The sequence below is a fragment of the Oryx dammah genome, unplaced genomic scaffold (genome assembly GCF_014754425.2).
Source record: "Oryx dammah isolate SB20612 unplaced genomic scaffold, SCBI_Odam_1.1 HiC_scaffold_6, whole genome shotgun sequence".
Classification (NCBI taxonomy): Eukaryota; Metazoa; Chordata; class Mammalia; order Artiodactyla; family Bovidae; genus Oryx; species Oryx dammah.
Window position 1 is genome coordinate 1,693,281 of NW_024070190.1, and position 21,975 is coordinate 1,715,255.

Genomic DNA, 21,975 nt, shown 5'->3' on the forward strand with positions numbered 1-21,975 from the left:
CCATGGACCGAGAAGCTTGGTAGCCTACAGTCCATGGGGTTCTCAAAGAGTCGGGCACGTATGGTTATACCATACACTTACGGATATAGATAATTACATTTATGAATTATATATAACCATACAAAACCTTAGAGCCTTTATTCTGAAGAGAAATGAAAAAAAAAAAACTGTGAATAATAAAATGAGGCAAGATCTTGGTATGTACTGATGGTGAAGCTGAAACTCCAATACTCTGGCCACCTGATGGGAAGAACTGACTCATTTGAAAAGACCCTGATGCTGGGAAAGATTGAGGCCAGGAGGAGAAGGGGACGACAGAGGATGAGATGGTTGGATGGCATCACCGACTCAATGGACATGGGATTGCGTGGACTCCGGGAGTTGGTGATGTACAAGGAGGCCTGGAGTGCTGCGGTTCATGGGGTCACAAAGAGTCCGACAGAACTAAGCGACTGAACTGAACTTGGTATATAAAAAACTTGTATGCTAAATGCAATATGGGATTGTAGTTTCGATTCTGAAACAGTGGAAGGACATAAATGGTAAAATCAGATTAAAGTCTAGTTTAATTGAGAGTATCATATCAGTGTGAATTTCTTAGTTTTGACAAATATGCCATGGTTATATAGACATTAAATACAGGCGACAATGCAGAGTATACAGGAACACCATATACTATCTTTGCAACTTTTTTTTTTAGTATTTATTTGGCTATGTTTGGTCTTAGTTCCAGCAAGAGGGTTCTATGGTTGTGGTACATAAGCTCAGCCATTCTGTGGTATGTGGGAATCTTAGTTCTCCATGTGCTCAGTTCCTCAGTCATGTCTGGTTTTTTGTAACCCCGGGGACTGTAGCCTGCCAGGCTCTTCTGTCCATAGGGTTATCCCAGCAGGAATACTGCAGTAGGTTACCATTTCCTCTTCCAGGAAATCTTCCTGAGCCAGGAATTGAACCCATGTCTCCTATGTCTGGCATTGACAGGCAGATTCTTTACCATGGAGCCACCTGGGAAGTCCTTAGTTACCCAGTTCAGTTCAGTTCAGTTCAGTTGCTCAGTTGTGTCCGACTCTTTTCTACCCCATGGACTGCAGCATGCCAGGCCTCCCTGTTCATCACCAACTACCAGTGTTTACTCAAACTCATGTCCATTGTCAGTGAGTCAGTGATGCCATCCAGCCATCTCATCCTCTGTCATTCCCTTCTCCTCCTGCCCTCAATCTTTCCCAGCATCAGGGTCTTTTCAAATGAGTCAGCTCTTCACATCAGGTGGCCAAACTATTGCAGTTTCAGATTCAATATCAGTCCTTCCAAAGAATATTCAGGACTGATTTCCTTTCAGATGGACTGGTTGGATCTCCTTCCTGTCCAAGGGACTCTCAAGAGTCTTCTCCAGCACCACAGTTCAAAACCATCAATTCTTCGGCGCTCAGCTTTCTTTATAGTCCAACTGTCACATCCATACATGACTACTGGAAAGATCATAGCCTTGACTACACAGACCTTTGTTGAAAAAGTAATGTCTCTGCTTTTCAATATGCTGTCTAGGTTGGTCATAACATCTCTTCCAAGGAGTAAGTATCTTTTAATTTCATGGCTGCAGTCACCATCTGCAGTGATTTTGGAGCCCAGAAAAATAAAGTCAGCCACTGTTTCCACTGTTTCCCCATCTGTTTGTCATGAAGTGATGGGACCAGATGCCATGATCTTAGTTTTCTGAATGTTGAACTTTAAGCCAACTTTTTCCCTCTCCTCTTTCACTTTCATCAAGAGGCTCTTTAGTTCTTCTTCACTTTCTGCCATAAGGGTGGTGTCATCTGCACATCTGAGGTTACTGATATTTCTCCCGGCAATCTTGATTCCAGCTTTTGCTTCATCCAGCCCAGCATTTCTCATGATGTACTCTGAATATAAGTTAAATAAGCAAGGTGACAATAAATAAGCAAGGTGACTCCTTTTCCTGTTTGGAACCAGTCTGTTAGTTACCCAACCAGGGATCAAACCCACATCCCATGTATTGGTAGGCAGATTCTTAACCACTGGACCACCAGGGAAGTCCTGCAACTTTTATAAATACTTAAAATTTTTATTTTGGAACAATTTTATTTTTAAAAAACTTATGCCCAATTTATCCTCTAGAGAGAAGGCTTATTTTTGCTTTTGACTGGGATGATGGTTATTGCATCCAGAATGATCCCAGTGTGAGCAACAGAAATGAGAAAAGCTCTAGTCAACAGCTGCTCTTCTGACTCAATTTGAGCTTCTGGATTTTCTCTACTTGACATTTCAGGGTTTCTTCCTGAGTCCTTATACACCTGTCCCAACCCCTGTGGGATTATAACCACCACAGTCACTTAAAGTGACCACACCTGATCTAGGTCTGGTCCATTATTTTGTCGTCATATAGACAAAAGTAAGATTCCTGACTGATTTCAGAGTAGAAATAAGTTGTAAGAGGGTAAGAATCACAAAAATACAAGAGGAGAAGTTGTGTCAAGGAAGAATTTTCAGGTCAAAGGCAAAGAAATGAAAATGCTTCTTTGGACTCTGCAAACACATGAATGCATCTCCTGAGCCTTCCCTGGTGTGGTGTTGACACACAGACCCCAGCCATGACCCAAGCCCAGGAGTTAATTTACACTGTAATGGAAGGCATCAGGCTATGAAACACCAACAAAAGAGAGAAAATAGGATACCCAAGCCTATACCAGACAGTCACTGAGGGACTAGCTATAATAGCCCAGTTTGTTGCAGTAGCAGTGGATAGAAATTTTCATTCAGATCATCCTCCTGTAGTAAAAAAAGATGCAGGTAAATATCAAAGGCAGAAGAGAAGATGATAAGGGTTTGTTTGACTTACAATTAGGACTCCAGGAGAAGGACCTTGTCTTCCAGAATCTGATGGTTTTCATTATGTGGTGGGAGTAGTTATAGCAGTGCTGTCCAATACAAATATGTGAGCTACAAATGTGATTTAATTTTTTTCTAGTAGCCACATTTACAAGTAAAAACATGAGTAATGTTCATTTTAATAGCTTTATTTGGATCAACATACCCAAAATATCTTCCTCTATGTAGTCAATATGTAACATTATCAATGAGACATTTTATGTTCTTTTTTTATTCTTTGAAGGTTGATGTGTATTTTCCACTTATAGCACATCTCCATATTTTTTTTTTACATCAAGAATTTAAATTTGGGGGGGAATAGTTAATGTATATTTAGATTTTGTAAAATTTACAGATGAAAAAGCAGATTCACACATATCCATATTGTTCCAAACATACTTAAAGGTTTTCCCATAACTGAATTATGAGTTTTTAAATTACATTCAGGCAAGGATATGGAGAAATTGGAACTCTTGTGTGTTGCTGATAATAATGTATTCAGTTCAGTTCAGTTCAGTTCAGTCGCTCAGTCATGTCTGACTCTTTGCGACCCCATGAATCGCAGCACGCCAGGCCTCCCTGTCCATCACCAACTCCCGGAGTTCACTCAGACTCACGTCCATCGAGTCGGTGATGCCATCCAGCCATCTCATCCTCTGTCGTCCCCTTCTCCTCCTGCTCCCAATCCCTCCCAGCATCAAAGTCTTTTCCAGTGAGTCAACTCTTCGCATGAGGTGGCCAAAGTACTGAAGTTTCAGCTTTAGCATCATTCCTTCCAAAGAAATCCCAGGGCTGATCTCCTTCAGAATGGATTGGTTGGATCTCCTTGAAGTCCAAGGGACTCTCAAGAGTCTTCTCCAACACCACAGTTCAAAAGCATCAATTCTTAAGCTGGTACAAATGTAATTATGGGTTTTACATTATTGAAATTTGCCATTTGATATTGGAATACATTCTTAAATAAATGTGATTATGCTATACATCATTTTAATATGCTTTTCTCACTTTATGTTCTTTGGCTAATGACATTGTGTGCTGTCACTTCACCCATATCTGACCCTTTGTGGCACCATGGATTATAGCCCGCAAGGCTCCTCTGTCCATGGGATTCTCCAGGCAAGAATACTGGAGTGTGGTTTTCCATGCCCTCCTCCAGGGGAGCTTCCCAACCCAGTTATTGAACCTCAATCTCCAGCATTGCGAGCAGATTCTTTACTATCTGAGCCACCAGGGAAGCTCAATGACTTATTGCTTTATGCTTATTTTATATTTATTTTAAACTATGGAAATTATGTTAGACAAAAAGCAAATTTGAGTGATCTTTTTACTCAAGTTTAAAATAGGTCGTAAAGCGGTGGAGACAACTCGCAACATCAATGACACATTTGGCCCAGCAACTGCTAACAAATGTTCAGTGCAGTGGTAGTTCAAGAAGTTATGCAAGAGACAAGAGACTTGAAGATGAGGAGCCCAGTGGCTAGCCTTTGGAAGTTGACAACAACTAGTTGAGAGCAATCATTGAAGCTGATCCTCCTACAACTACACAAGAAGTTGCCGAAGAACTCAATGTCGACCATTCTGTGGTCATTCATTATTTGAAGCAAATTTGAAAGGCGAAAAAGCTCTATAAGTACGTGCCTCATGAGCTGACCAAAAATTTTTTTTAAATGTTATTTTGAAGTGTCTTTTATGCAACAACAATGAACCATTTCTCCATCAGACTGTGGTGTGTGATGAAAAATGGACTTTATCCATTACCAGCAATGACCAGCTCAGCGGTTGGACTGAGAAGAAGCTCCTAAGCACTTCTTGAAGCCAAACTTGCACCAAAAAAGATCATGATCACTGTTTGGTGGTCTGCTGCCCATCTGATCCAATACAGCTTTCTGAATCCCAATAAAACCATTACATCTGAAAACTATGCTCAGCAAATCAATGAGATGCACCCGAAACTGCAATGCCTGCCCAGCACTGATCAACAGAAAGGGCCCAATTCATCTCCACAACAATGCCCGACCACCTGTTGCACAACCAACAGTTCAAAAGTTGGACAAATTGGACTACAAAGATTTGCCTCATCCACTATATTCACCTGACCGCTCACCAACCGACCACCACTTCTTCAAGCGTCTCAACAACTTTTTTCGGGGAAAATGTTTCCACAGCTAGCAGGGTGCAGAAAATGCTTCCTAAGAGTTCATTGAATCCCAAAGCATGGATATTTACACTACAGGAATAAACAAACTTATTTCTCATTGGCAAAAATAAATTGATTGTAATGGTTCCTATCTTGATTGATAAAAATGTGTTTGAGCCTAGTTATAATTTAAAATTCACTGTTTGAAACCACAATTACTTTTAAACCAACCTAATAAAACTGTGCATCTGCTGCGGAAAACAGTATAACAACTCCTCAAAAATTTAAAAAGAATTACCATATAATCCTGCAATTCTATTTGCTAGATATGTATATGAAAGCATTACAGGTAAGGTTTCAAAATATTTGTACACCAGTGTTCATAGCACTATTATTTTCAGTAATCAAAAGTTGAAAGCAACCCAAGCATTAATTGGCAGATGAATGAATTAACAAAATGTGGTATATACAGACAAGGGAATATTACTCAGCCTTTTTAAAAAGGAAGGAAATTCTGAGACAGGCTACAAGATGGATGAACCTTGAGAATATTGCTGCTGCTGCTGCTGCTAAGTCGCTTCAGTCGTGTCCAACTCTGTACGACCCCATAGACGGCAGCCCATCAGGCTCCCCCATCCCTGGGATTCTCCAGGCAAGAACACTGGAGGGGGTTGCCATTTCCTTCTCCAATGCATGAAAGTGAAAAGGGAAAGTGAAGTCGCTCAGTCATGTCTGACCCTCAGCGACCCCATGGACTGCAGCCTTCCAGGCTCCTCTGTCCATGGGATTTTTCAGGCAAAAGAGTACTGGAGTGGAGTGCCATTGACATTAAGCAGTGTGAAATAAGCCAGTCACAAAAAGACAAATATTGTATGATTCAACTTACATTAAGTATCAAAAGTAGATTCACAGAGCCAGAAATTAGAATGGTGATATTTCCAGAGACTGCGAGGAGGCAGAAAATGGGGAGTTGTTAATACGTAGAGAGTTTCAAGTTTTCAAGACAAAAATGACCTGTGAAGATTGGTTGCACAAAACTGAATGTACTGAACACTACTGAACTTAGAAATGGTTAAGATGATAAACTTTATGTTGTGTACTTCACAAAATAAAAAGTTAAGGTTCTCAGTCATATTCACCACATTTCAAGTGCTCAACAAGCCTGTGTGGCTAAATGGCCCCCTTATCACACAGAGCAGCTTGAGACAAAGGATAAAGAGGACTAGAAATCCCTATCTTCAGAGGCCACTCTGAAAGCGCTGCTTGGCAGCTCAGTCTCTGCTCTAAGTCACTGCCTTTCTTCACTCTGCCTGGAGGATTCAGTTCAGTTCAGTTCAGTTGCTCAGTCATGTCCAACTCTTTGCAACCCTGTGAACCGCAGCACGCCAGGCCTCCCTGTCCATCACCAATTCCCGGAGTCCACCCAAACCCATGTCTAGTGAGTCGGCGATGCCATCCAACCATCTCATGTTCTGTCATCCCCTTCTCCTCCTGCCCTCAATCTTTCCCAGCATCAGAGTCTTTTCAAATGAGTCAGTTCTTCGCATCAGGTGGACAAAGTATTGGAGTTTCAGCTTCAGCATCAGTCCTTCCAATGAACCCCAGGACTGATCCCCTTTAGGCTGGACTGGAGGATTAGAACTGTTATTTAAGTCTTAGGTGTGGTGCATGTACTATGCAAGGGTGCTAAGCTGTTTCAGTTGTGACCTGCTCTTTGTGACGCTATGGACCATAGCCCTCCAGGCTCCTCTGTCCATGGGATTTCCCAGGCAAGAATACTGGGGTGGATGGCCATCCCCGCCTCCAGGAGATCTTCCTAACCCAGGGATCAAACCCAGGTCTCCTCCAAGGCAGGCAGATTCTTTGCCATCTGAGCCTCCGGGGAAGCCTTAAGTGTGGTGAAAGTGAAAGTTGCACAGTTGTGTCCGACTCTCTGTGACCCCACGGACTATACGTCCGTGGAATTCTCCAGGCCAGAATACTGGAGTGGGTAGCCTTTCCCTTCTCCAGGGCATCTTCCCAACCCAGGGATTGAACCTGGGTCTCCCTCACTGCAGGCAGATTCTTTACCAATTGAGATATCAGGGAAGCCCCTAGGTATGGTACTCAGACTAATTAAAGTGATTAGTGTTAAATGCTTAGTTGTGTCTGACTCTGCAACCCCATGGACTGTAGCCCTCCAGGTTCCTCTGTCCATGGGATTCTCCAAGCAAGAATACTGGAGTGGGTTGCCATTTCCTTCTCCAGGATATCTTCCCAACCCAGGGATCAAAGCTGAGTCTCCCACATTGCAGGCAGATTCTTTACCATTTGAGCCACCAGGGAAGTACTGATTACCTCAGGAAAAAAGCTTCTATTTCCTTGAGGAAGGTTCCCTTGTATACAGAAGGAAATGCAGCTTTCTGGGGTACTAGTCATTCACTGTAACTCTGTGGATGTGATATCTCTCAGAAGGAAGTCACCAGAGACTTCTTCTAACTCCGTTTGTCACCCCCTGAACTTTTATCCCACAGTGGATTATTTCACACTGGACTTACTCTAAGCCAGCATCTAACATTTAAAAGCAGCTTTTATGAAGTTGTCTCATTTGTGAAAAGCACAAATATTCAAAATCTCAGGGTGAAAGAGGGACGGACAGCATCAAGGTTTGCTCTTAACTCTCCCCCTTGGGATTAAGTGTGATTGGCTTTTACTTACAGTTTTTGGTACAATTTAGGGTTGCTCACAGGTGCTTGATAATATATTTCAGACAAGGATTGATTGGAGTTGTATTGTTTTTGTAGTAATCTTTGTATTTTATTATGATGCTATTTATTCAAAGTTTCAGTTCTCATAGTCTTTTTAGTTACATGTGATTCCTGAGAATTTTTATTCTTTTTATCTTGGTCTTGCCATGAGGCTGGTGGGATCTTAGTTCCCCAATGAGGGATTGAATACAGGCCCTCAGTAGTGAAAGTTCAGAGTCCTAACCACTGGACTGCCAAGGAATTTCCAAGAATTTTTATCTGTAATTTTTTAAACTTTTATTCTTAAGAATAAAAATCCCTGACCTTTGTGGTATGCTCTCTAAAGGCAAGCACAAACAATTTAATTCTCTTTATCATCTGTATACTTTCTCTAACTTCGTCCCTATGGGTTATGCTGTAACAGTGACCTGGGATTTTTGTCCCTGAGATGGAGGGATCTATTTATTTTCCACTACCATGTGGATCCCTTCAAACCCATGAGTGAGAGTTTCAAAGACTGGATGGTATGGGATGGGAGCCCTGATTAGTGTGATGTCTCCATCCTTTGGAAGCTGCAGATTGATGATAATGGGACATGCACCTGCCAGGTGAAGGACCCACCTGATGTTGATGTGGCCACAGGGAACAGGGGAGCTCTGGCTCACTGTTGTGTACACTGTACGCCTCTCTGAGCTCCACTTCCTGGCTCTGGCCATTGGCTTTGCCTATGCAGCAATGGTCATAATGATAATTGTGGTGATTCTCTTCCAGCATTTCCAGAAAAAGTGATGGAGTCATAAAGTGATGTAGTTAAAATCAAAAGAAGGAAAGCTCAACCAAGAAAAAAGTTCTCTATTGAGAAAAAACAGACTAACATTCTTAGATGGAAACTGAAGATTTCTTAGAACAAGAGCCCTAAGATAAGTTAAAGTTCATGAAAGCTTCCCTTTGGCTTTTCCAGTTGTGACCTGTCTTCTAATCACCTCTGCAGTATACAACCACCTAGACAGGCAACCTCCTCTAGAGCTAACACAGGGCCCTTCTTAAGCAGATACCAGCAGACTCAGCCCTATTATTAAGGTTTTATTTTTTATTTTAATTTCAGAGTGCAAGTAGTTTTCAACTGCTTACTAGCTTTTGCATTCTAAGAAGCTATATTTTTGTCCTTAAACACCAATTGTGGCTTATGACTTGTGTGTACATATATTTGCATCAGATGAGATAAAAGCCAGACTGGTTCCAAACAGGAAAAGGAGTACATCAAGGCTGTATATTGTCACCCTGCTTATTTAACTTATATTCAGAGTACATCATGAGAAATGCTGGGCTGGATGAAGCACAAGCTGGAATCAAGATTGCCAGGAGAAATATCAGTAACCTCAGATATGCAGATGACACCACCATTATGGCAGAAAGTGAAGAACTAAAGAACCTCTTGATGAAAGTGAAAGAGGAGAGTGAAATAGTTGGCTTAAAACTCAACATTCAGAAAACTAAGATCATGGCATCTGGTCCCATCATTTAATGGCAAATAGATGGGGAAACAGTGGAAACAGTGGCAGACTTTATTTTGGGGGGCTCCAAAATCACTGCAGATGGTGATTACAGCCATTAAATTAAAAGATGCTTACTGCTTGGAAGGAAAGTTATGACCAACCTAGACAGCATATTAAAAAGCAGACATATTACTTTGTCAACAAAGTTCCGTCTAGTCAAGTCTATGGTCTTCCCAGTAGTCATGCATGGATGTGAGAGCTGGACTATAAAGAAAGCTGAGCGCTGAAGAATTGATGGTTTTGAAATGTGGTGTTGGAGAAGACTCTTGAGAGTCCCCTGGACAGCAAGGAGATCCAACCAGTCCATCCTAAAGGAGATCAGTCCTGGGTGTTCATTGGAAGGACTGATGTTGAAGCTGAAACTGCAATACTTGGGCTACCTGATGTGAAGAGCTGACTCATTTGAAATGACCCTGATGCTGGGGAAGATTGAGGCAGGAGGAAAAGGGGACGACAAAGGATGAGATGGTTGGATGTCATCACTGACTCAATGGACATGAGTTTGGGTAAACTCTGGGAGTTGGTGATGGACAGGGAGGCCTGGCGTGCTGCGATGCATGGGGTCGCGAAGAGTCAGACACGACTGAGACTGAACTGAAATGAACTGAACTGAACTGAGATAAAAGCCAACTTTGATAGTTTCCTTAGAGCAGCATTCCTGCTACTAAGTTAACATGTTTACTCTTTCCTTCTCACACTCTCAATTAAAAGGTGAGCTAATTCTCAAAAATAGAGTGTATTGGGAAGTTAATACAAAAACTAATATTTATTTTGTATTCCATAACTTATTAGAAACATTCAGCATTATATATTTTTTGGCTGAGCAGCTGTGGAGTCTTAGTTGCCTGACCAGGGATCAAATCATGCTCCCTGCAGTGCAAGCTCAGAATCCTAACCACTGGACCATGACGGAAGTCCATTTCCACATTATAAAAATTTTTATTTTATTCAAGTACATTTGATTTACAATGATGTGTATCCTTTCCACTTTTAATGTCATGAAATATCTCCAAGAATCCCTTCATGTGAATTCTTTTGCTACTTCTGCCTGCAGATCTAGTCTCCTGAACAGCAACAGTATCAACATTCTTCCATTCAGCAAGTTCTTCTATAAACTCCATTTATACTCAATTCCAGTTTCCCTCCTAGCATTTTCACTTATGTGCTGCACTTTCATCTTTGTTGGTCAGTTCTTCTTTTTTTTTTTTTTAGTTAGACTATTCTTTCTTTCTTTTTCTGTATTTTTTAAAATTTCCATAATAAAATTTAGAAATTTTTTAAAATAAGGATTTTGTTTTGATATTGTATTATAAACATGAAAAAAAATCTCCTTTTTTAAATGAAGACTTCCAGGCAGAAGAATATAATTTTCTGATAGACCAGTAACTGGTAAATTAAGTAAAATCTTACAACAGTTACTTAGAAACTGATAAAAATAATTTTTAGAATATTGTACAAATTATTAAATGTTACTATCTCAATAAAAGACCACTAAAAGTGAAAGTTTAAGCCGAAAGCAGATCAAAGGACTATGGCTCGTCAGTGAAATTTGTTGTAGCCAATATGCTTGTTCCCTAATTTTATGTATAGGCATACCTCATTTTATTGCACTTCACTTTATGATGCTTTGTAGATATTGAGGTTTGGGGGGGTACTTTTTGTTTTCACTTTTACAAAATGAAGGTTTATGGCAACTCTGAATTGAGCAAGTCTGTTGGCACCATTTTTCTAACAACATTTCCTCTCTTTGTGTCTCTATGTCACATTCTGGTAATTCTCACAATATTTTAAACTCTCCACCAGCAAAAGGATTATGACTTGCTAAAGGCTCAGATGATGGTTGGCATTCTTTTACAATAAAATGTTTTTCAATCAAGGTATATACATTGGCTTTTCAGACAGTGTGCAGCTAATATACTACAGCATGGTATAAACATAACTTTTACATGCACTGGGAAATCAAAATTTATGTAATTTGTTTTACTGTAATATTTATTTTATTGTGGTTGTTGAGAACCAAACCCAAAATATATCTAAGGTATACCATTGGAGTCTCTGCTTCTCTAGAGGAATTTATCCATGCACAGTAGGTGGCGTTTGCATTTGCACAAATGCTAGGTAATCAAGAGCTACTCAATTATCCAAAATTACTTTGGCCAATGAGTCAAGTAGTTGTTCTTGGGCTGCTATTGCCTTAGTGGTAGAATTGGCAAGTTTGCCATGCATAAGTGCCCTTCCAAATGGAAGCAAATCTAGTCATGTATATTACCTCTTGGGAATTCCCATTTAAAGTGGCAATGTGGTTTAATGGAGGACCAATGGGAGAATTCAGATTTATTGTGAACATCCATGGGGACAATTAGAAATCCTAGTAAGCACTGGCCTTCAATCCACCAGCTGTACAAGCATTCATAAACTCATCAAGAGGCCCATTCATTACAGATATAAGAACAGGTAGTACACATAGATTCCTACTGGGTTTGATTATTATTAGTGCCATTAATGGGATTATTCTATTGGCCCTTTCAAGCCAAGGGTTAGTGGTGTCTGGTGAGCAATTAGGGAGAAACCATCCTGTTCTATGGCCTTTGTTCTCAAAGGCCATACAGAAGGAGTTGTTTTGCCATGACAAGCACACCTAACCTGCTGCTAAGAACTATTAATATATAGGCAGAATAGGTATGATTAGCTGGATTGAGAGTTACAACACAGGAGAGGTCAAAGCAAGGTACAGGAAAATCTGGTTGCAGAAGTTTGATTCAATGATAAATATCCAAAGGGGTGCAGCTACAACTAGCTATCACAACGGGGATGGCTAAAGGGTCATGGCTGTCATAGACAGATTTGGTTTTCTAATGACAGATCCAACAATCAGAAGTATCCAAGTTCCTCTAGACCATGATCCTTTGAGGGCAGCATTTTGTTTGTGGGGAGAAGGGGGAACAGGCCTGTGCTGTGTGGCATGTAGGATTATAGTTCCACGAACAGGGATCAAACCTTTGCTCCCTGCATTGGGAGTGCAAAGTCTTAACCACCTGAGTGCCAGGGAAGTCCCAGAAGGGTAGCTTTTTTTTTGTAGAAATATCAACAAGGTAACTTCTTTTTGCTTCTAAAGAGTCGAGCTTAGCACGCCCCAGAACTTTAATAATAGGCAAAGTAGCAAGTAAGACGGAGAAGGCAATGGCACCCCACCCCAGTACTCTTGCCTGGAAAATCCCATGGATGGAGGAGCCTGGTGGGCTGCAGTCCATGGGGTGGCAAAGAGTCGGACACGACTAAGCGACTTCACTTTCACTTTTCACTTTCATGCATTGGTGAAGGAAATGGCAGCCCACTCCAGTGTTCTTGCCAGGAGAATCCCAGGGACGGGGGAGCCTGGTAGGCTGCTGTCTATGGGGTCGCACAGAGTCGGACACAACTGAAGCGACTTAGCAGCAGCAGCAGCAGCAGCAGCAGCAGGTAAGAATATGGCATTTAATAACTCTTGAACAAAAAGGCTGTTTTTTTTAAATTTGATCTCTCCTGGAAGTAAGGAAGCCATGTTGTTTCCATCACGTTCCAAAATCGTGAGCCATGGCAAAGACAAAGCAAAGCTACTGTCAATGTAAATGTTGTCCATTTCACCCTCGACTACCCTATAGGCCCATGTGAGTACATTTATTTGGCTTATTGGGCCAAAGTAGCCCAGGGCAAAAGTGCCACTTCAGTTTCTTAGAAGAATGGACATTGCATGTCCAGCACAATAGTTGCCATGTTCATCTTTCAAAGAAAAACCATCAGTGAACCGTAAAAGGTCAGTATTATCTAAGGGCATTTCCTATAAGCAGTCATGGCAGTGTGGGGGGCGGTGCATGAGGGGCACAGTTCATCTGTGAGAGAAGAGTAGCAGGGCTAAAGTGACTACACTGGGCAAGAGTGATTTATGGGGCAGTTCATTAACAGGAGAATTTCATAGAAAGTGAGGTGGCTTACTGCAAGATGTTGAGTATGATAAGGGTTAAGAGCTTCATCAGCATGTGGCACAAAATGGTTAAAGAAGATCCCATGACTATTCTTCAGTGATTTTTACAAGAAGGGCAGTTTCAGGTACAGCTCTGAGGTGGGGGTTAAGATGTATCCCAGGCTCCAGGTTCTCGTTGTTGACTGTAAAACCCTATGGGTAAGTCATGATCCACATACTTTTGGGTGAGTACCCCAAGGGCATTCCCTTCTCTTTCATGTACAAAAAGAAAAGGAATTGATAATTGGGGTTTTCAAGGGCAGGAGTGGTTATAAAACTTTGCTTTAAGATTGTAAAAGTCATGTCACCTGAATATTCCAAGGTGATAAGAGATTTATTAGTTTTTAACAAGAATATAAGGGTTGGGCCATTGGGGAAGTTTAAGGGATCTGATTGAGAAAATAGCCTGCCAAGCCAAGAAAACTTTGCAGCTTGCATTTGGTTTGGGGCTTTGGGAAGTTCAAGATGCCATGAAGTCTGTCTGATCTAGGTGCAGTCCTTGTTCTGAGAACAGATGTGCTAAACAAACTTGAGTTTGAACAAACTGCAATTTTTCCTTAGAGACTTTATGCTCCTTTTTGGCTAGGAGTTTGAGTAAATGGAGACTCTCTTCTTGTGAGGAGGCTTAGGAAGTGGAGCAGAGAAGTCATCCACACATTCTATTAAAGTGGAGCCTCTAGGGATTTCCCTGGTGGTCCACTGGCTAAGACTGCACTCCCCATGTAGGGGGCCTGGGTTTGATCCTTGATCAAGGAACTAAATCCCACACGCCACAACTAAGACTTGGTGCAGTCAAATAAATAACTTTTTCAAGGTGGAGCTTCCAGAGAACTGGATGTCTTCTAGATCAGCCTTCAAAGTTTATGAGGGGAATTTCCTAGTTTCCCAGTAATTAGAACAATGTGCTTCCATTGCAGTGGGTATGGGTTCAATCCCTGGTCAGGGAGCTAGAGTGCCACAAGATGAGAGGCCATAAATAAAGTTTGTGAGAAATAAGAAGGGCGGAGGTGACTGCAGTCATTCAATTAAAAGATGCTTGCTCCTTGGAAGAAAAGCTATAACAAATCTATAGTATAGTATAGTGTACTGAAGTCGCTCAGTTGTGTCTGACTCTTTGCGACCCCATGGACTGTAGCCTACCAGGCTTCTCCATCCATGGGATTCTCCAGGCAAGAATACTGGAGTGGGTTACCATTTCCTTCTCCAGGGGATATTCCCGACCCAGGGATCGAACCCAGGTCTCCCACATTGGAGGCAGACGCTTTAACCTCTGAGCCACAGTGTATTAAAATACATCACTTTGCTGACAAAGGTCTGTATAGTCAAAGCTATGGTTTTTCTAGTAGTCATATACAGATGTGAGAGCTGATCCATAAAAAAGGCTGAGCACTGAAGAATCGCCACTTTTAATTGTGATGCTGGAGAAGATTCTTGAGAGTCTCTTGGACTGCAAGGAGACCAAACCAACCAATCCTAAAGGAAGTGAACCCTGAATACTCATTGGAAGGACTGATGCTGAAGCTAAAACTCCAAAACTTTGGCCACCTGATACGAAGAGCTGACACACTGGGAAAGACCCTGATGCTGGTAAAGACTGAAAACAAAAGAAGTCTTTTAATTTGGTTCTGAGAAAAACCTGTTTGAGGAGGTCAGAAATTTCTCTTAATGGCCACTGGAGTTCTAAATTATCTTTGATCTATTAAGTTAAGATTGTGCAGAAGGAGAGACCATAGTTTTGTTTTGTTTTTTTTTTTTAACATAAAATAGGCCAGGGGCCCCAGAAGTACCCTCCTGAGAGAATTTAAGGGATTACATCATACATACATCAAAATCGGAGGCTCAGAAACCAATGAGTGCTCATCAAAAGGAAGATATCTTTAAGAAACAGATCCCAAGTAAAGCTGGAAAGCTCAACCAAAAGAAGGGAACTTGAATCTCAGAGATTTACTGAACCAAAAGGGAGATAATAACTTATTAAATTGAAGGGCACAAGGGGCTCAAGTGAGTACCACATACAGATCTGGGGGTGTTTCATTACCTTCAGACCCACCGCTGACACCATGGTATGTCAATTTTTTTCAAAGAAAAAGGTAAGCAATTTAGCCAGCAAAATCAAGTTAAGACAGAAATAGCAAAGGAATTACAATTCAGGACAATCAAACTATCGGGAACCAAAGGCAAGTCTGGAGAACAAAAGAGGAGAGTTTTATAGAAGAAAGGAGGGAGCTGGGAGAAGTTGGGGTTATTTTAAATAAAAGTTCATTGGAGGAAAATGAGAGTTCAGTGGTGGTGGCTTCTCACTGGCTGCAGGCAATCAGTGTGGTAGCACTGGCTACAGGTGAGGGCAGCTTGCTGTTGCAAGGCTGAGAGGAAGTCTTCCTTCTTCCTGCTGTACTATACACACTGAGATGAGTAATGTGTGTGAGAGCTCTCTCTTTGTGGCTTCCGAACTACAGATGTTTCCTTAAAACATTTTCACAGAGTGTATATATGTCAGTATAGATATATTTGTGAGTCATACACATTAAAGATTACAAGGTAGATGTAAACTTATTGTCTTTATTAGCATTTCCCCACACACACCCTCTCCTATGAAATGGTTTTTCAGAAAAAAATGTTACATTTCCTTTGATGAGATTTCTCCTCAGATTCTGTTTTTAGCCAATGAAATTAGATAGTTGAGACCTGTAAGAGCAAAGAGAGATAACTTGTTTGAGGAGTGCACCCAGATGACTGCAAGTGACTTTGCTATAGTGAGGCCCCATAAGCTTGGAAAAATCTTAGAGAAAGGATGAAGGGCTGGAATAATAGAAATAGGCAGCTGTCCCAATATTCAGAACAGATAAAGAGTGGAGGAAACCATTGTTAACACTTTTAGAGCTTCATCCTTCTGGAACATTTTTTTTTTGGCTGCGCTGGTTCTTCGTTGTGGCACAAGGGCTCCTCTAGCTGCTTAGGTGCACTGGGGAATGTGGGATCTTAGTTTCCCAACCAGGGAACAAGCATGCCTTGGAAAGCGGATTCTTAACCACTGGACCACCAAGGAAGCCTCACAGAACTTTTTAATGTATATAAATATATTTTAATCACAATACCAGAATATATCATTTAAGGAAAGTATATACTGGACTGCTTTAAAAAAAAAAAAAGAAATCCCAGGTATCACATGTCAGGAAGACAGAACAGTTAACACATTGCCTGTCAGATCAGGTGATTTATATTTCCTACATATGATAAGAAGGAACACTAAGAACTCAGCCATGTCACTATATATTATATAAGTACAACTAAAAATTCCTTTATCTGTCAAGGTTCAAAGAGAAAAACAGAATCATCAGGAAACATGCATATATAATTTGTTACAGGGTTGACAGTTATGGACACTGTGGGAGCTGGTTACGCAGTCTCTGTCAGGAAGGGAAGATGGATGTAAAGAGGAGGATAGCAGGAATAAGCTGGAAGTCACATATCCAAGCTGGAGTTGAAATTCACTTCAGTTCTCTTTATGTTTCCTGCCTCTGACCTTGGAAGTGTGGGTGTTCAGTAGAAGACCCTTTATTGCCATGCTAAACTCATACCTGGCCCAGGAGTCAGTGAAGTTAAGGAAGATCTGGTAGGGGGATAGTCTAGTGGCTAAGACTCCTCACTTCCAATGCGGGCCTGGGTTCAATCCCAGGGTTTGAATCCTATTTGCTGCAACTAAGAGCTTGCAAGCCACAACTAAAAAAAAAAAAATCCCACATGCTGCAATGAAGATTGAAGGTCCTGTGTCCACAACTAAGACCTGGCACAGTCAAATAAATAAATATTAAGAGAGAGAAAAAAAAGAGGATGCAGGGGAAATGGAGCAGCTGCAAGGCCAGCCACTGCCACCCACCAAGGAAGATAAGCTATGGCAGGTTCCACCCCCAGATCTCACAGAAGAATTTTATAGTCCCTTAGTCATTCAGAAAGACTCAGGGAAGGGAATTCTGGGCAATGTTTTGCTTAGAAGGTTGCTACATCATGAAGCCACCCCCTTGGTTTCTTTATAGCACCCCACGTGGCCTGACTCTTGGGATACTCTGACAAGAGCAAGAGTTTAGGTAGCTTTAATGACTCCTGATATGAGGCTGTCTGTGATGCAGAAAAGTTTTGGTTTCTCCTTACACATAAGAGGAATAAGTCCTAGCCTTTCCTTCTGTGTCCACCACCCCTCCCCCGCCCCCGTCTCTCATTACCACCTACATACTAAACCATTTAACTAATTCTTAACTTGTAAACTCTAATTCCCCTTTTTTGTCTGTTCTGGTTCAGAAACTTTCAAAGTCAACATTGTTAAGCACTTCTATTATGAGGATAAAGATCTCAAATTTATTCCAATTTTCCAGGATAAAACTGGGGACTTATTTTTTATAAATGAAGTGGTCAAAATGAAACTGTTAGGACACATTGCTGCTTAATAAATCCCAAGTGATAGAGAACTTCTGACAAAAACATAGGTAATGAAAATGCTCAGGGACATTCCTGGTGGTCCAGTGGCTAAGGCTTTGCACTCCCAATGTAGGGGGCCCAGATTCCATCCCTGGTCAGGGAACTCGATTCCACATGCCATAGCTAAGATTGAGAGCAGCCAAGTAAATAGTTTTTTTAAGATAAAGAAAATTCTTAGCATGTAGTGAGCTCTCAAAAGGAGAACTGCAACCCAGATGGCCTGGACCCACACTTCTGTCTTGTCTCTTCTTTGCCATATGAATTGAGGCTCAAAAATCGCTGGCCAACCCTGGCCTCCTAGCTCACTGGCCCACGGGAAGCACAAACTGCTATGAAGAACCAGAGACCTGAGTCGGCACCCAAGATGGAGCTAGTATGGATGCACGGAACTTACTGCTAGACTCTTTTCCACCTATCCAGTCACGATAGTTTTGAACTAGAAGCTGCAGTGGGAAGGAATTGTTTTAACCATATTATCTCGGCTCGGGTATCACCAAGTCTGATGCAGATAAAGAGAGAAAAACCGGAAAGAATTTTACAGTGTTTTGTACTCACACCTCTTGGGGGAGAACAGCATGACACCCAGGGCTTCTTAGGGGATGCACTAGGTCAGTCACACTGAAGTGCAAAGGGGAAGTGTGGGCAAGCACTTTTATTGTGGTTTTGCTGGAGGGGAAAGAGAGCAAAGGCGTGTGGGGTTGGCTAATTTGAATAATTTCAGCAGGTTCTTCAGCACAGGGACTGTCCCTTGTTGTCTGATTATCTGGCCCCAGGGCAATTAGGGTGAGCATATGTTGGTTCCAGAGTGTGAGGGCCTGATAAGAGTGGTGTTTGGTGATATGAACTTAATCAGCTGTTTAAGAAGAGAAACTGACCAGCTTCTAGTTAGGACCTCAAAATTGGATTAAGATAGCACACACCTACCCACCCAAACTGGGTTTCCCAGGTGGCTCAGTGGTAAAGAATGTGCCTGCCAATGAAGGAGACAAAAGGAGACTCGGATTTGATCCCTGGGTTGGGAAAATCCCCTGGAGAAGGAAATGGCAATTCACTCCAGTATTCTTGGCTGGAGAATCCAATGGACAGAGGAGCCTGGCTGGCTACAGTCCAGAGAGTTGCAAAGAGTCAAACAGGTCTGAGCATGCACACCCACACAAACTATACTATGGGAAGCAATATTCTTAAAAAAAATTTTTTTATGCAAATGGAATACATATTTTGTTATCTTTCTGCTTTCAAAGCTTCAATATTCCCCACTGACTTTATGTACATATTATCTTCAATTTTTTTTCTCAAATTTTGAAATAATTATCATCCAAAAATGGTATTCTAATAATTGATTTTTAGAGTACTTTTTGAAAAGCATCTCAGACACTGGCTTATCTGTAATTTTTGGTGCAAAAAACAATGAAAGGAAGTAGTATGTCAAAATCTCTTAGATTTTTACAATACCTGTAATTTTCTGTATGTTTTAAATATTCCATAATTTCTAAAAAGTGGAGGTTACTGAGAGAAAGAGAAAAGCTGTAAGCTGCCCTGTATCCAGCAAATTTTCTAGTTATATTGAGATCTAATTGGCAGATAATAGCACATCTTGACGCAGATGAAGTTTTCTGACTTCTGAGGCCACACAGAAGTGAGAGTCTAACTGTACATATTTTAGGGTGGGGAAAAGACCATGACGAGGCTAAAGGGGGACAACACAGAATGGTGACAGAACTAGGCCCAGCTTCAGTCAGGCTTTGTTGATGGCCCGGCAGCCACACAGCACTGCCTAGGACCACACAGCCCCACTGCAGTCTCTGGTGAGACAAGAAAATCAATTCAAGCAAGTAACCATCAAGCTCATGGGGTGCCATAACCCCTATTTTACTATTTAACACAAAGTACTGCTTGAAGAAAGAACTGTAAACTATCCCCAAAGAACTGCAAATATCCTAGGGATCCAGTCTTCTGTGGTGGTACTGCTGCTTCAGAGATGCATTTTTTTCTGTTGGTCAAAAAAATTAACCAGACAAGGCTGTGACCGCTGAGCCTGCTGGTGTCGCACCTGGGTTATCTTATCCTTCTTCTCTGGCTACTACAGCAGCTGGCCTCAATGAGAAATATCCCATTTGGACTGGACCTATACTGTGGCTGGGCAGTTCAATACTTTATTTCATTCTTTCCCTCCTTCACATGGGAAAGGGAGGCAGAGAAGGCGCTTGGGAACTAGGCATCTAACTCCATTGACAGGTGGGTTCCTCACCACTATCGCCACCTGGGAAGCCCAAAGATGCAATGCAGGTCCACTGTCGTTATCACCACTGCCATTTGACAGATAATGTGATTGTGAGTAAGAACCTTCTCCGAATCTCCGTGATCCTGCCTATACAGATGCTCTCCTGGCAAAGAAGGGGCGAGAGGTGTCAAAGCTTAATGGGTGAAGTGTTCTTTCAAGGGGTACCAACTGGAAAATTCTAGACAAAACTCCATACTATTTGTTGGCGGTTTCCAGACATGAGCTTATTTTAAAAATTCAAAATAAAATTATTAAAAGTATTAAATTTGTGATAATAATCTACTTACATAAACAACAGGAAGTAAACAGGCAGGTTAATCTGTAAGAGGATACATCTTGGGGTGATTTTTATTTGTGGTGAATTCAACTGTTTATAAATCAGATGGCAGAGGTGCACTTGTGTAGACACTCTCAAGAATCAAAAAAGATGTCTTTTGATTTCAGAGCCTGGGTGAAACACTTTCATGGACACAGACGTGAAAAGAAAAGGTGGAGGCCTCTAAGGCCCCACAGCTGAGGAGGTAGTCCATGTAGACTAGCTGTGGGCAAGCATCTTCCAGTTAGTGAGATGAGATGTACATCTGTTGAAAAGGTCTGGGATCTGTGGCACCAGTCTGAGCTTTCACACAGGACTGTGCTGGTGCTCACCTGCAAAAGATATCGAAGTGAACACCTGCGATGACTCCAGAGGAGCAGGGGAGGCTCAGCATCAGGCCAAGGCCCCAGTGTTTCATTTACAGAAGGCCTCAAAGATTACTGCATCATGGATGAATGCTGGAGAACTGTCAAACTTGATGAGGGGATCAAAAAGCCCCCATGGCTCAGAGGCCTGCTTAGTGCTTTGTAGGAACATGTCTTATTGGACCTGATTTCAGTCTTTAAGTTCTCAAGCTTTTGTGCGTGTGTGTAATTTGAATATTTGCCTCAGATTAGCTACTTGCATTTTTTCTCCGGAGTCAGACTTTTCTATAGCCTGACCTATGATGGAGTCACTGGATTTCTTACAAATAACTTACTTGAGTTTTGAAGAACCTGTTTTCTGTAATTGTGCCTCATCAGTTTTCTCTTTATTTTCAAGTCCTCTTGCTTTTACTTTTCTTTTCCCCTTAGAATCAACTTCTGGTGACAAACTGTGCTCCTTCCTCTTCTATAGTAACTACTCATAATGGCAACCCACTACAGTATTCTTGCTTGGAGAATTCCAGGGACAGAAGATCCTGGCGGGCTATGGTCCACAGGATCGCAGAGTTGGACACGACTGAGCAACTAACACTTCACTTTCACTCATAATCTGACCCTATTCCAAGCACCCCCTTATTAACTGGTGGTTTTTAAAATAATCTTCTACTTAAGCAGTGATGAGTGCCTTTATATCTTCCTCTTTATGGAAGCTCCAAAAATAAAAATAGTAATGATTATTAATCCCAGAACACATTAAAGAATCTGCTCCACTGCCTGAGGCAGAGTAGCCATTTCAGTCACCGTCTTGCCAGTCTGCTCAGGGGCTCTGACTGAAAACTAATTTTCCTCGGGGTCCTGAGGGCCACCTTTAGCAACCTTGGGGCTTCTCATCCTAAGAAAGAATCAGTTGAGCAACCCCAGGTCAATTTGCTAATCCCTCTCTAAACCCTGCCCTCGGAGCCGCCTTTATCGGTTTCCGGTGTCCTCGGTTCCCTCTTTCTTCATTCTCAGCAGGAAATAACTCTTTTTTTCTTCTGTTGCCCTGGCCAGGGGTCCTCTGGGCTCAATATTTGGGGGACTCTCCCAGTCAGTATCTATTGCGGCTCAAAACGGGCCCACTGACCATGCTGTAGAGCTCGCCCCTGCCCGTAGCGCCCCTCTCAGCAGCGCCCCCGCTCTGCGCGCCCGCGCTCCGTACGCCCTCGCTCCGTACGCCCTCGCTCCGTACGCCCTCG